Source organism: Erythrolamprus reginae, chromosome 10 (genome assembly GCF_031021105.1).
Source record: "Erythrolamprus reginae isolate rEryReg1 chromosome 10, rEryReg1.hap1, whole genome shotgun sequence".
Classification (NCBI taxonomy): domain Eukaryota; kingdom Metazoa; phylum Chordata; class Lepidosauria; order Squamata; family Dipsadidae; genus Erythrolamprus; species Erythrolamprus reginae.
In genome coordinates this window covers 20,515,898-20,528,928 of record NC_091959.1, presented here as the reverse complement: position 1 = coordinate 20,528,928, position 13,031 = coordinate 20,515,898, and the positions used below count along the sequence as shown (strand labels likewise).

Here is a 13,031-nt window from a genome sequence, read left to right as displayed (position 1 = left end):
GGACCCACGCAAGCGCAGAATTATGCGTAGAAGAGACAAAGTAGGAACATATTACAGGAAATAGGGGGGGGCACCTGTGTTTGGGTGAGGCTCCAGTAATTAGGGCTGCTGCTATAAATAGCAGCATGTGGGTTTGACCGTTGTGGAAGAATATCTGATCGGAATTCGTCAGGAATCTTGTGTTGCTGGACTTTGTTGCTTTTTCACGCCTTTGAAACCAAAGCAGAGCAACGTGTGTGTGTGTGTGTGTGTGTCTTACTTCGTTGGAAGAAGGGGTGTGAAGTTTCTTCACAGCTGCTAGCTAAGTACTTAATGCTTAAGGCAAATTGTACAGACTACCCGGTTGTTTTGGGAAGAGTGCTCTTTGCAATACAGAAAGAGTGCATTGTTTATTTTGAATTTTGTGATAGAGAACAGTGTTTTGAATTTTCAAACGTGTTTGTGTCTGAAATTTGTACCCTTGAATTTACGGGAGGCTCCTATCAGAGAGCCCGGCAGAACAGAAACCAGACTGAATCAAATCAAAATCCACAATGTGTACTTTTTTATAACTTTTAGACCTCGTGATTTTGCTACCTTATATGAGAAGCCATCTTCCCTTTATTAAAAAAAGCAGTGATCTAGATCAAATTGTAAACTAAATTATCTGAATCTCATTTAAGCTGTGTTCACACATCCCATTAAGCAGTAATGGGCTGCTGCCCCCACCGGGGGGGGGAGGGGCAAACAGTGGGGGTAGTAAGTTTATGCATTATTTATGGAATACTTAATAGGTGGTTTTACTGTCCTTCCTTCTCTAGTACCTTAGTATGATCCTTAATAACTTTTAAAATAGGAAATAATTCAATAGTATGTTTTTACCTATAAATGCTTGAATCATTTTAATCATTATCTAGAACTGAACTTTTGTAGCAATTCCAGAAAATTGAGCTACTTGCCTAATCTGTTATCATACTGAACTTTGTGGGTTCAGTACAAAACCTGAAAATGTTCCTGTGCTCCTCAACATATAGTGCTGTCTATCATTTGTCCTTTTTGTGGCTATTCAAATAATGTGACTTCATCAACTGAAAAAGAGTCCAAGCACCTATTTGAAAAGGTATCTTGGTCAGTAAGCCTCTCCCATCCAGTCACATGACATTTAAGTCATCACATGATTGTCAAGCCACTCCCTCCTGATCACATGGCCGGGAAGCCACTCCTACCCGGTCACATGACCATCAAGCCACACCCACAAAATAAGCCACGCCCACAGTGTGCTAGTAAAATTTTTGAGTTGGCCTGGTTTGAAATGAGTCTATTTGGTGAACCCAGTCACCAAGGATGGCAAACTCTCGTTTAATATCCAGCGTTACAAGGGAATCCAGCCAACAGTCAATATTCTACACAGGCTTTTATTTGTAGCCAAAATTAAAAAGGACAGAAAACAGTGACTGATTAAAATCCAAAGAGCAAAAGAACACCAAAACATCTACTCCATTAAACACAAAATTATAAGATCTGCCAAGCTAGCCTTAAGATTTGGGTCAGTAGTTACCATCCCAAACTAAAATTCCTGGCATCTAAAAATCTTTCTTTTTTAAAGATTCATTCTCTCTTTCTCGCACGCAAATTATTCTGGCAGTAAATGCTCCTGTTCCAGCCAGCCATAACCTCTTCAACGGCATTCTATTTCTGCCCACAACCTCCAGCAAGTATCATGTGCCTTTGAGCATTTGTAGTTTTCATTCAGCTCATTTTAGGAAATTTAGAGGAATGATACCTTTTTTCCCTTGGGTGCCGAAAGAGTGTGCGCGCACACTGTCGCACATGCGTGAGTGCCCACACCCATAATTCAATGCCTGGGGAGGACAAAAACAGCTTCCCCCACCCCTTGGAAACGGACTGTTTCCCAATTTCTGGTGGACCCAGTAGATCATGTTTTGCCCTCCCCAGGCTCCAAAGGCTTCCCTGGAGCTGGAGGGGGACCACCCTCTCTTACCCCCCCCCCCCCGAGGCTCTCTAGAAGCCAAAAATGCCCTTCCAGAGCCTCTGTGCGAGGCAAAAATCCGCTGGCTGGCACACACATGCACACTAGAGCTGAGCTAGGGCAGGGGTAGGCAAAGCTGGCTCTTCTACGACTTGTGGACTTCAATGGTTTTATATAATGGGCTTTTAGATATTTCTTCTTATTTTAAATATTAGATTTGATTATTATTATTATTATTATTATTATTATTATTATTATTATTATTATTAATTAGATTTGTATGCCGCCCCACTCTGTAGACTCGCGGCGGCTCACAACAGTGATAAAAACAATACATGGTAACAAATCTAATAATTAGAATCTAAAATAGCAGTTTTACATTAAAAAGTCTAAAAAGGAAAAAAAAAACACCAATAGATAAAATACATACACACAGTCATATCATGCACAAAATTACATAGGCAAGGGGGGGATGTCTCAGTTCCCCCAAGCCTGATGACAGAGGTGGGTTTTAAGGAGTTTACGAAAGGCAAGAAGGGTGGGGCCAGACCTAATCTCTGGGGGGAGCTGATTCCAGAGGGTTGGAGCCGCCACAGAGAAGGCTTTCCCCTGGGTCCTGCCAGACGACATTGTTTAGTCGACGGGACCCAGAGAAGGCCCACTCTGTGGGACCTAACCGGCCACTGGGATTCGTGCAGCAGAAGGCAGTCCCGGAGATATCCTGGTCCAGTGCCATGAAGGGCTTTATAGGTCATAACCAACACTTTGAATTGTGACCGGAAACTGATCGGCAACCAATGCAGACTGCGGAGTGTTGGAGTAACATGGGCATACTTAGGAAAGCCCATGATTGCTCTTGCAGCTGCATTCTACATGATCTTAAGTTTTTGACCACTTTTCAAAGGTAGAGAGTGTTACAATAGTCGAACCTTGAGGTGATGAGCAGTGACTCCCGGCCCAGATAGGGCCACAACTGGTGCACCAGGCGAATCTGGGCAAACGCCCCCCTTGCCACAGCTGAAAGATGGTTCTCTAATGTGAGCTGTGGATCGAGAAGGACGCCCAAGTTGCAGACCCTCTCTGAGGGGGTCAATAATTTCCCCCCCCCCCAGGGTAATGGACAGACAGATGGAATTGTCCTTGGGAGGCAAAACCCACACCCACTCCGTCTTATCAGGGTTGAGTTTGAGTCTGTTGACACCCATCCAGGCCCCAAGAGCCTCCAGGCACCGGCACATCACTTCCACTTCTTCATTGTTTACTGTATACTGCTTATTGTTGTTGTGAGCCGCCCCGAGTCTTCGGAGAGGGGCGGCACACAAATCTAATTTATTATTATTATTATTATTATTATTATTATTATTATTATTATTATTATTGTTATTATTGTTATTATTATTATTATTATTATTATTATTATCTCCCAGAATTCCTGGGCCAACCATGCTAGCTCAGGCATTCTGGGAATTGAAGTCCACATGTCATTGAAGAGCCAATTTTGCCTACCACTGAGGTAGGGCAACAGCTCGTGTGCCAACAGATGTGGCTCCACGTGTCACCTGTGGCACCCATGCCATAGGTTCGCCATCACTGATGTAATCTCTTCAAGTCTGACAGGTAAACTGCTACCTTATGCTTGCTTGTGCTTCTCTGCTATGGAGTGACGTACTGCCATGATCTTGGGAAATGCTTGGGGAAATTAAAATAATTTCTCTGCCTCCTTGAGACACTGCCTCAAGGTCACACAACTGGAAGAAGGAGGGAGCTGCATACCAAACTGTATTAGGGCGAACAGTTATGAAAAAAATCTTGCCTGATATCTAGTATCGTGCAGCCACTTACCGCGCTAACCGGACAGTCCTCGGCGGCTTGGGAGGGCACGCAAGTTCTCGAAGCCTGCACACGTGCACCCTGCACAAAATTTGGTTTCTGCACATGCACAGGAAGCCAAATCTCATGACATTTCAGCAATTTTCACCAGTATTTTTGCTTCCGTGAATGTGCAGGAGCAAAAAAATGGTGATTTTCGCCAGGAATCTGTTTGTTGCGCCGTTCTCAGGCTGAAATCTATCGGTTGTCCTAGGCCATTTCCACTAGCCAAATGGTTGATTATTGATTATACTGGGGGTGCACAGAGGCAATTCTCAGTTTTGGCTATGAAGTACTGCAATACACTTGATCTCAGATAAAATTATACCTTTCTCAACAAATTCTGCGAGTTGAAGTCCAGAAGTCTTAAAGTTGCCAAGTTTGGGGAAACCCTGTCATAAGCAATGGTTTGTAAGACACAATTGCCTAGCTTCATCCAAGGTGCCAAATAAATTTTTAAAAGCATATGAACTCTGAGAACCATAATATAGGTTGTCCCCAGCTTACGACCACAATTGATATGACCACATTTCTGCTGTTAAGCGAGTTCTGCCTCATTTTGCCTTTTCTAAGTGAATCACTGCAGTTGTTTAAGTTAGTAACAGGGTCATTAAGTGGACCCAGCTTCCCCATTGACTTTGCTCATCACTAAAGGGGAGCACATGATTTTGGGGCACTGCAACCCCATCATAACTATGAATCATTTGCCGAGCATCTGTATTTTGAACATGCGACGCCAACCCGGGAGTGGGAAAAATTGTCATAAGTCACTTTTTTCAGGACCATCGTGACTTCAAATTAAAGAATAAACACAAAATTATTTAAACTCTGTATAGGGACTTTTTTGTAAGTCTGGGATGCTTCTGTGCAGAAGTGGTAGTAGAAGGATTTAGAACCCACTACTGAAATTGTTGCAAGTCTTGATTTATTAATTTTCTTACCTACTCACCGACCCAACCACTTGCACACACGCAATTAATTAAAGAATAAACACAGAACACACACACACACAACTTACTGTGTCTGCATGAAGCAGCATGCAGGCTTCAGCAAATTCTGCCAAATCCCAAGAAACGGGCCACCAAGAGTCACTGCAACTCAAGGATGAGTTCTGTGGGAAGAATAAAAGAAAAAACATTTTTAAAATAATGCATAAGGAAAAGGCACTCGGAATAGATTTGATTATTGTAAAGCAGTGAAAAACTCTCAGCCACCAATTCAGAGCATAGGTAAGATTTCAAAGAGGTAAATCTCTTCTCAACAGGCTAATAATTATTTGCATGAATGGGACATTTTTAGCAGGGAGATCTTCTTTAGAACCTCCCAGGCCAAGGAGGAAGTCTTGGAATCCAGACAATGGTTTAAGCAGCATAGGGCTGAGATGAGGGTTTACTGGCCGGATGCCTTTCCTGTCGCCAATGTGGAGTTTTATTCAGCAGACATATTCCCATCGTGCTCAGAGGGAGAAATATCTGCCTCTATCTAGGATCGAACTCACAGCCTCCTGATTGTGGAAGCGAGAGTCTCTAAGCCACTGTAACACTCAGCCAGTCTCCACTCAACCATCCCCAGTCCAAATCCATCACTTTACACAAGTTGATGCCATGGTAACGATTCAGATCTACCTTTTGACAAGGATTTGTGTGTGTCATAGTACACAATTAGTCCCGCCTGGTGGGACCTAGGGGAAGAGCCTTCTCTGTGGCAGCCCCTGCCCTTTGGAACTAACTCCCTCCAGAGATTCGCACTGCTCCCACCCTCCCCGCCTTCTGCAAGAGTCTAAAGACTTATCTTTGCCGACAGACTTGCCGCTAAGACCAACATCTAGTTGACGAATGAATTTATGTTTGATTGTCTGAATACAAGCGACTGGTTTTTTTTTTTAAGAAATTGGCGGTTTTAGTATATTTTTAAATTTAGATTCCTACATGTTATGTATTGCTTTGCTGTGAGCCGCCCTGAGTCCAAGGAATAGGGCAGCATAGAAATCTAATAAATAAATAAATGATAGATAGATAGATAGATAGATAGATAGATAGATAGATAGATAGATAGATAGATAGACAGACAGACAGACAGACAGACAGACAGACAGACAGACAGACAGACAGGAAAAAAGGAAGGAAGGAAGGAAGGAAGGAGGGAGGGAGGGAGGGAAGGAAAGAAAGAAAGAAAGAAAGAAAGAAAGAAAGAAAGAAAGAAAGAAAGAAAGAAAGAACATCTGGAAAGACAACAGATTGAGGAAGGGTGTAATCTCAGTTCTTTTCAATAAATGCACCAGTGGTGAAATCTACTTACCTTCCCTACCGGTTCGGATGCCATATGATTTATGTGCATACATGCTCACTTTGTGTGTGCTTTTTCACCCTCTGTGCATGTGCAGAAGGCTCTTCTCATGCGCAGAGGGTAAAAAAAACAAAAGATGGCGGCATCTGAGTGGGTAGGCGGAGGCTTGTGGTTCTCCAAACCACCAGCAGCCACTGCTATACCACTACACCCAAACCGGGACAAACTGGTACCGTTTCACCCCGATATGCACCTCATGAAAGACTTGACTACTGCTTCCATTCTTTACAAGATTTAAAGCATCAATAACATCTGCAGGAGAATAGCAAAAACGTTTCTAATTTTTGGTTCAAAAAAAAGAAGGGGGGAATATTACCCCTGCAGGCACCCAACTGGAATGTTAAGTTCCAAGATTGTACTTTTAAAAAAAACACTCTTAAGAAGAAGAGATTTACGAGCATTCCTGTGAGGGAAGAGGGTTATTTACTTACACAAAGGCAAGATAAAGTAGCAGAGGCTCTCTTTTTTTTAACCTTCCCGATATCCCACAAACAGGTAGATGGAGAACGTACCAGCTCAAAAACAGAATCCAATGAAGGGTAGAAAAGCACACACCAGATTTTGATATACCCACAAAGAAGTGTGCAGGCATATTACACACATACACACACGGTATGTGGTGCAGAGACGTGCAAACATACATACATGGTTTTCTTTTACAAGCTTTTTCTCTGCTACCTAAGTAACAGATCTCTTGGGAAGTTCAGAAGAAAGACTAAGAAGTAGATTACCGTATTTTCCAGAGTATAAGATGCACCTTTTTCCTCCCTAAAAGAGGCTGAAAATTCAGGCACATATTATACTCTGAATGTAGCTTTTTTCTGAAGCTTTTTTCCCCCAGCCCTAACTAGGTGCTAACAATCTTCCCAGCTCTTATTTTGCAAGCTCTTTCATTGTTACTGTTTCTTAATAATGTTTTCCAAGCCCTAAGTCTTTGCAGGTTTTTTTTTTCATTGCTCTAACTTGCTCCAAATGTTTCTTTCAAGCCTAACCAAGGGCTAACAATGTTCCCAACTCTTACTGCTTGCAAGTTCTTTCATTGTTACTCTTTGCAAGGGGTGTTTTCCAAGTCCTAAGTCTTTGCAATTTTTTTCATCACTCTACTTGCTCCAAATATTTCTTTCCAGCCCTAACCAGGGGATAAACTAATGTGTTGAAGCTGACCAGACTAAGGATGCTAGCCAGGTGCATATCTGGTAAGCAGATTCTTTTTCCTATTTTCCTTCCCAAAAATTAAAGTGTGTCTTATACTCTGAAAAATACAGTAAATCCTAAGCAACAAGGATCTTGTTTTTCATGTTAATGTCCTGTCCAATCAGAAGAAATGGTTTAAAAAGTTAAAAAGAACTTTAAAAAAACAAACTGAACATGGTTTTTTTCCCCATCACCCAGAAGGTAGAGAAGAGAGAGAAGGAGAGAAAAAGTAAGAAAGCAAAGCTAAAAGTAAAAAATAAACCTAAGAATAAAAGGTTTCACCAGAATCTTTAAAAGAAGTGAAATCTCATTTATTTTGTGTCTAAGGTGAATTGCACACCACTTCTCCTTTTACTGCTGGCTAATTTTCAATCAAGGCAACATCCAAGAAAGGAGGATTGAAAGACTGTTAAATAAATTAGCTTTTTAGACCCAGGATAATCTAATGGCTGGAACAAGCTTTTTTTTTTTAAAGAAAAAAAAATCCTCAGTATAAACGCAGCAGTCCCCACTAAGCCAAGTCAATAAATACAGAAGACGCGGTTCTTAAACATTCACTCATTCAATCTCTTGGATGAGAACAAAAAAGAACACAAGTACAATAGCCACAGCCAGGTCAGAGAGAAACAAATATCCGGCAAAAAGCAATTGCAGCTTATTCTGAATTGTGACCCAAACAAATTTTCTTTTAAGATATATAAATAGAGAGTTAAGAGAAGCAGAACCAAAATATGCCTGCCAGTCTTTAGTGAACAGTTGGGAGTCCAATCTTTATTAAGACCATTATGAGAAGAAAAGACTTTAATCCTTCTTTTTTCCAGATTTTATCCATAATTCCATCTCTGCAAACAATCACGGAGCTTACAAAAAGAGCTTCCGGTGGCCCCAATGGAGAATTGGTTTACTTAAGGCAAACAGCAGCTCAAGGTGTGGGCTTAATGGCAAAAGCACAGCTGAAGAGCCAAGAGGATCCTTTTTACCCAGCATGGGGGTGAAAAAAATAAGAACTAAATCTTTAATGGAATATGTAACAGGAGTCTGGCTAAGCTAAATGGACCTCTTAGGATGAATAAGGAAAAGGTGGACTCGCTGCAGGTAGCATTAACACCCCAGTGTTAAGAGGCACCCAGTAAAAATTGATATTGCTTGTGAGTGCCCGCATAATGCAGAAAGAGACAACACAAAGAGAAAATGCAACACAGAGGTCACATTTGCATACTGCCGTATTCTATTATGTGCTATTTTCACAACATAAGGTTTTTTGGATATTTTTTAAAAATTCTAATACTAATACTTATACTAATACTAATAATTATTATTATCCAGCATAGTGATCTCATTTGCTGTGTTGTGTTGATATAATAATAATAATAATAATAATAATAATAATAATAATAATAATAATAATAATCGGAGAAGGGCAGCATACAAATCTAAATGATAATGATGATGATAATGATAATGATGATGATGATGATAATGATAATGATAATGACAATGACAATGACAATGATAATGATAATGATAATGACAATGATAATAAAAGGGCATTATAAATAAATTATTATTATTATTATTATTATTATTATTATTATTATTATTATGTCAATACAACACAGCAAACGAGATCACTATGCTGGATTTCGTATTTCATCAACAGTTGGGAAGTGCCCGACTGGTGATAAAATACGAAATCCAGCATAATGATCTCATTTGCTGTGTTGTATTGACATAATAATAATAATAATAATAATAATAATAATAATAATAATAATAATAATAAACATTTATTTATAATGCCCTTTTAACAAAGGGCATGACAGCAAGCCATATACAACTAGCAAAGACAAGCAGTAGGCAATACATCCACTTAGCTAAAACACAACTAATAAAACCACAAAACTTGTTAAAAACATTCCCAACCTCTCCAATGTCCTCCCCACTTGCTGATCCCCAGAACAAGGATGTTTCAATCTGCCGAATCGAAGAGGAATGTTTTTAATGGTTTGCGGAAGCACAGAAAATTCTCCTCTAGCCGAAGCTTTAAGGCAGTGATGGCAAACCTTTTTTCCTTGGGTGCTGAAAGAGTTCATGCACGCGCTATTGCACACATGCACGTGCCCACACCCATATTTAATACTCCTCCATGTGTCCACAGTCCCCCATTTCCAGTGGGCCCGGTAGGTCCATTTTTCGCCCTCCCCAGGCTCCAAAGGCTTTCATGGAGCTTGGGGATGGCAAAAATGCCCTCTCCTGCCACCCTGGAGGCCCTCCAGAGGCCAAAAAAGGCCCTCCCAGAGCCTCACTGCAAGCCAAAAATCAGCTGGTGGGCACCCACATGTGCACTGCAGATAAGCTAGGGCAACGGCTCATGTGCCAGCAGATATGGCTCCATGTGCCACCTGTGGCACGCGTGCCATAGGTTCACCATCACGGCTCTAAGGGAAGACTCTTCCACAGACATGGAGCCAGATCTTGAAAGGACCACAATTTTGATGTTGCTGTACATGTTTGTGGGACTGTCAACCGACCCTTCCCTGCTGAACGTAAGTCCCTCAATGGTGAGTACCAAGATAAATAGGTTGCCGGGTAATTTGGTATGTTTGAGCGCAGGGCCTTAAATACCATCAGTAGCAATTAAAATTGGGCTCTGGTTTGAATTGGCAACCAATGCAGTGATCTACGTGAGGCCCGACTCATGGGATGACTTGGGGAGGTTTAGAACCACCCAAACAGCGCTATTTTGGACCAGGGATAATGGACGCAGTGAGCAAGCCTACCAATAAGCACATTCCACATTAAAATCATACACATCACATACTGTATAACTTCAATACAAATCAATAAACATATATTGTCCCTTAAATTGATCTACGTAAGTAAATAAACTTACGGGACAGTCTTTTGCCTCATGAATCCCAGCGACGGGTCAGGTCCCACAGAATTGGCCTACTCAGCTAGGCAATGTCGCCTGTCAGGGCTTTCTCTGTGGCAGTCCCAGCCCTTTGGAATCAACTCCCTCCAGAGATTCGTACCGCCCCCACCTTCCTGGTCTTCTGTAAGTCTTTAAAAACTCATCTCTACTGGCAGGCTTAGGGCCGTTGAGCACTGGTACTCTACTCCAGCCATACATATTTTATTTATTTATTTATATATATATATATATATATATATATATATATATATATATATATATATATATATAATTTTCAAATTCAGCTTAAACATGTGACATATATATATATATATATATATATATATATATATATATATATATTCTGCGTAAACGGAATAAATGTGAATGATTGTTTTTTAATAATTGGAGGAGTTTGTATTTAGATTAGTTTTAATTAATTGGGTTTCTTATACAGTATGTCTTTTTGTATTGCTCCTGCTTTGTAAGCTACCCTGGGTCTACGGAGAAGGGTGGTATATAAATAGTAAGTAAGTAAGTAAGTAAGTAAGTAAGTAAATTAATTAACCTAAATTACGTTCCAATTTTACTTCTTATTATTCAGTCTCTCTCAATCTTTCCTCTCCCCACTTCACTTTTTCTATCTCAGGTGGCTACTCCATCTCTACTACCTACTTTCTTACATTTTATCTCCCCTTTTCTACTACCATCTCCTCCTCCTTCCTTCTTCCTTCTCTACCTCCCTTTCTACTCCCTCTCCTTTCTCTCCTTCTTTTCTACTTCCCCTTCGGCCCTCTAAATCCTTCCCTGAGCGGATAATTCTGCTTCTATTATATGACAGACCAAAAAGCTTCTCTAAATTTTTACCCTTTATAATCATGGTTCTTAGTTCTTAATTCCACATCCATTGTATTATATCTTTATTTTAGGTATATGTTATTTGTCTAATGCTGCCTCCTTTGTCTAATTTTGTCATCTTGGTTACACAAAATTATTTTTCTCATTTCCTTTCATCCCATAACAACATAAGTTCAAGGTATAGCAGTGTGCCATGAAAGGACACTTCTGTTTCTCGCTCTTCTAAAATAACTTCTTGAGAGGTAAATTGAGGAACTGGTCCAAACAAAAATTCAACACTGCATATACACTAAACACCAGTGCAAATTTTGCAGCAAACCAGTCAGTGAAGAACAGCAAAACATTTTACTACCACACTGTGGGTGTGGCTTATTTTGTGGGTGTGGCTTGCCAGCCATATGACCAGGTGGGAGTGGCTTGACAACAATGTGACGGGGATGTGATTGGCTTAAAGGTGGCCAACTTGACGTAACTCGTGTCAAGGGTTTGGGTTAAGGTGCCTGGCCTCTTCTTGCCTCAAAGAGATACAATTTCCTTACCTATTTACTATTACTGAACATCCAAGATATTCTATTTAATTCTATGTATATACACCATCTGTGTACATACATATTACACACAGGCACACAAAAAAATATATTATCTACTATATAAACTGTATGTGTATGTACACACATGCACAAGCACAGCTCTTCTAAAATTATATACATTCAACCTCATTTACTGTGATAGGAAAAACATACCCAGAGCCCAGAAAGGAAAAAAAGAACAAAATACAAAAAAATTCTACTGGTTCTGCATACCTGACTGTACCTGTAGGTGCCCATCACTGATTACAACCCTCACTAATCGGTTTACCGAGTCAACTTCTTTTTCAGTTGATGAAGTCACATTATTTGAATAGCCACACAAAGGACAAATGATAGACAGCATTGTTTGTGGGGGAGCACAGTAACATTTTAAAGTTTTGTACTGAACCCACAAGGTTCAGTATGAGAACAGATTAGGCAAGTAGCTCAATTTTCTGGAATTGCTATAAATGTTCAGTTCTAGATAATGATTGAAATAATTAAAGCGTTTATGGGTAAAAACATACTATTTAATTATTTCCTACTTTAAAAGTAATTAAGGATCATAATAAGGTACTAGAGAAGGAAGGACAATAAAAAAACTATTAAGTATTCAATAAATAGTGCATAAACTTGCTCCCCCCACTGTGTCATTGTCCCCCCGTGGGGGCAGCAGCCCATCACTGTTGGAGGGCCACACACACACACACACACACACACACACACACACACACTGTGGTGCAGGAGTCTGAGTAGGCCCTGCCCCCATGGCCACACACACAGAGCAAACAGGCAGCGAACCAGTTGCTAAACTTAAAAACATAGAAGACTGACGGCAGGAAAAGACCTCCTGGTCCATCTAGTCTGCCCTTATACTATTTCCTGTATTTTATCTTAGGATGGATATATGTTAATCCCAGGCATGTTTAAATTCAGTTACTGTGGATTTACCAACCACGTCTGTTGGAAGTTTGTTCCAAGTATCCACTACTCTTTCAGTAAAATAATATTTTCTCATGTTGCTTTTGATCTTTCCCCCAACTAACCTCAGATTGTGTCCCCTTGTTCTTGTGTTCACTTTCCTATTAAAAACACTTCCCTTCTGAACCTTATTTAACCCTTTAACATATTTAAATGTTTCGATCACGTCCCCCCTTTTTCTTCTGTCTTTTTCAATCCCACCCCTGATGTAGGGCTAGTTATTAGATTAACCAACCTACAGACTTTAAGGTACTATTTATGGAGAAGCCCTTTGGATCTGCTGCAGTTATACTTGTTTGTTTGTTTGTTTGTTTGTTTGTTTGTTTGTTTG

General features: G+C 40.3%; 1 protein-coding gene across 4 annotated transcripts in view; it reads right to left on the bottom strand.

Moving 5' to 3' along the window:
* The window catches only part of AKAP13 (A-kinase anchoring protein 13), a 371,269-nt gene that overhangs the window by 270,041 nt on the left and 88,197 nt on the right, over nucleotides 1–13,031 (bottom strand). For 3 of the 4 annotated variants that reach the window (XM_070763470.1, XM_070763469.1, XM_070763471.1), the window contains exon 1: nucleotides 4,857–4,946. The gene's annotated coding sequence lies outside the window, so the exon portion shown is untranslated. Of the gene's footprint in view, nucleotides 1–4,856; nucleotides 4,950–13,031 lie in introns of those variants that run through there. The other variant, XM_070763468.1, reaches the window with a different exon arrangement.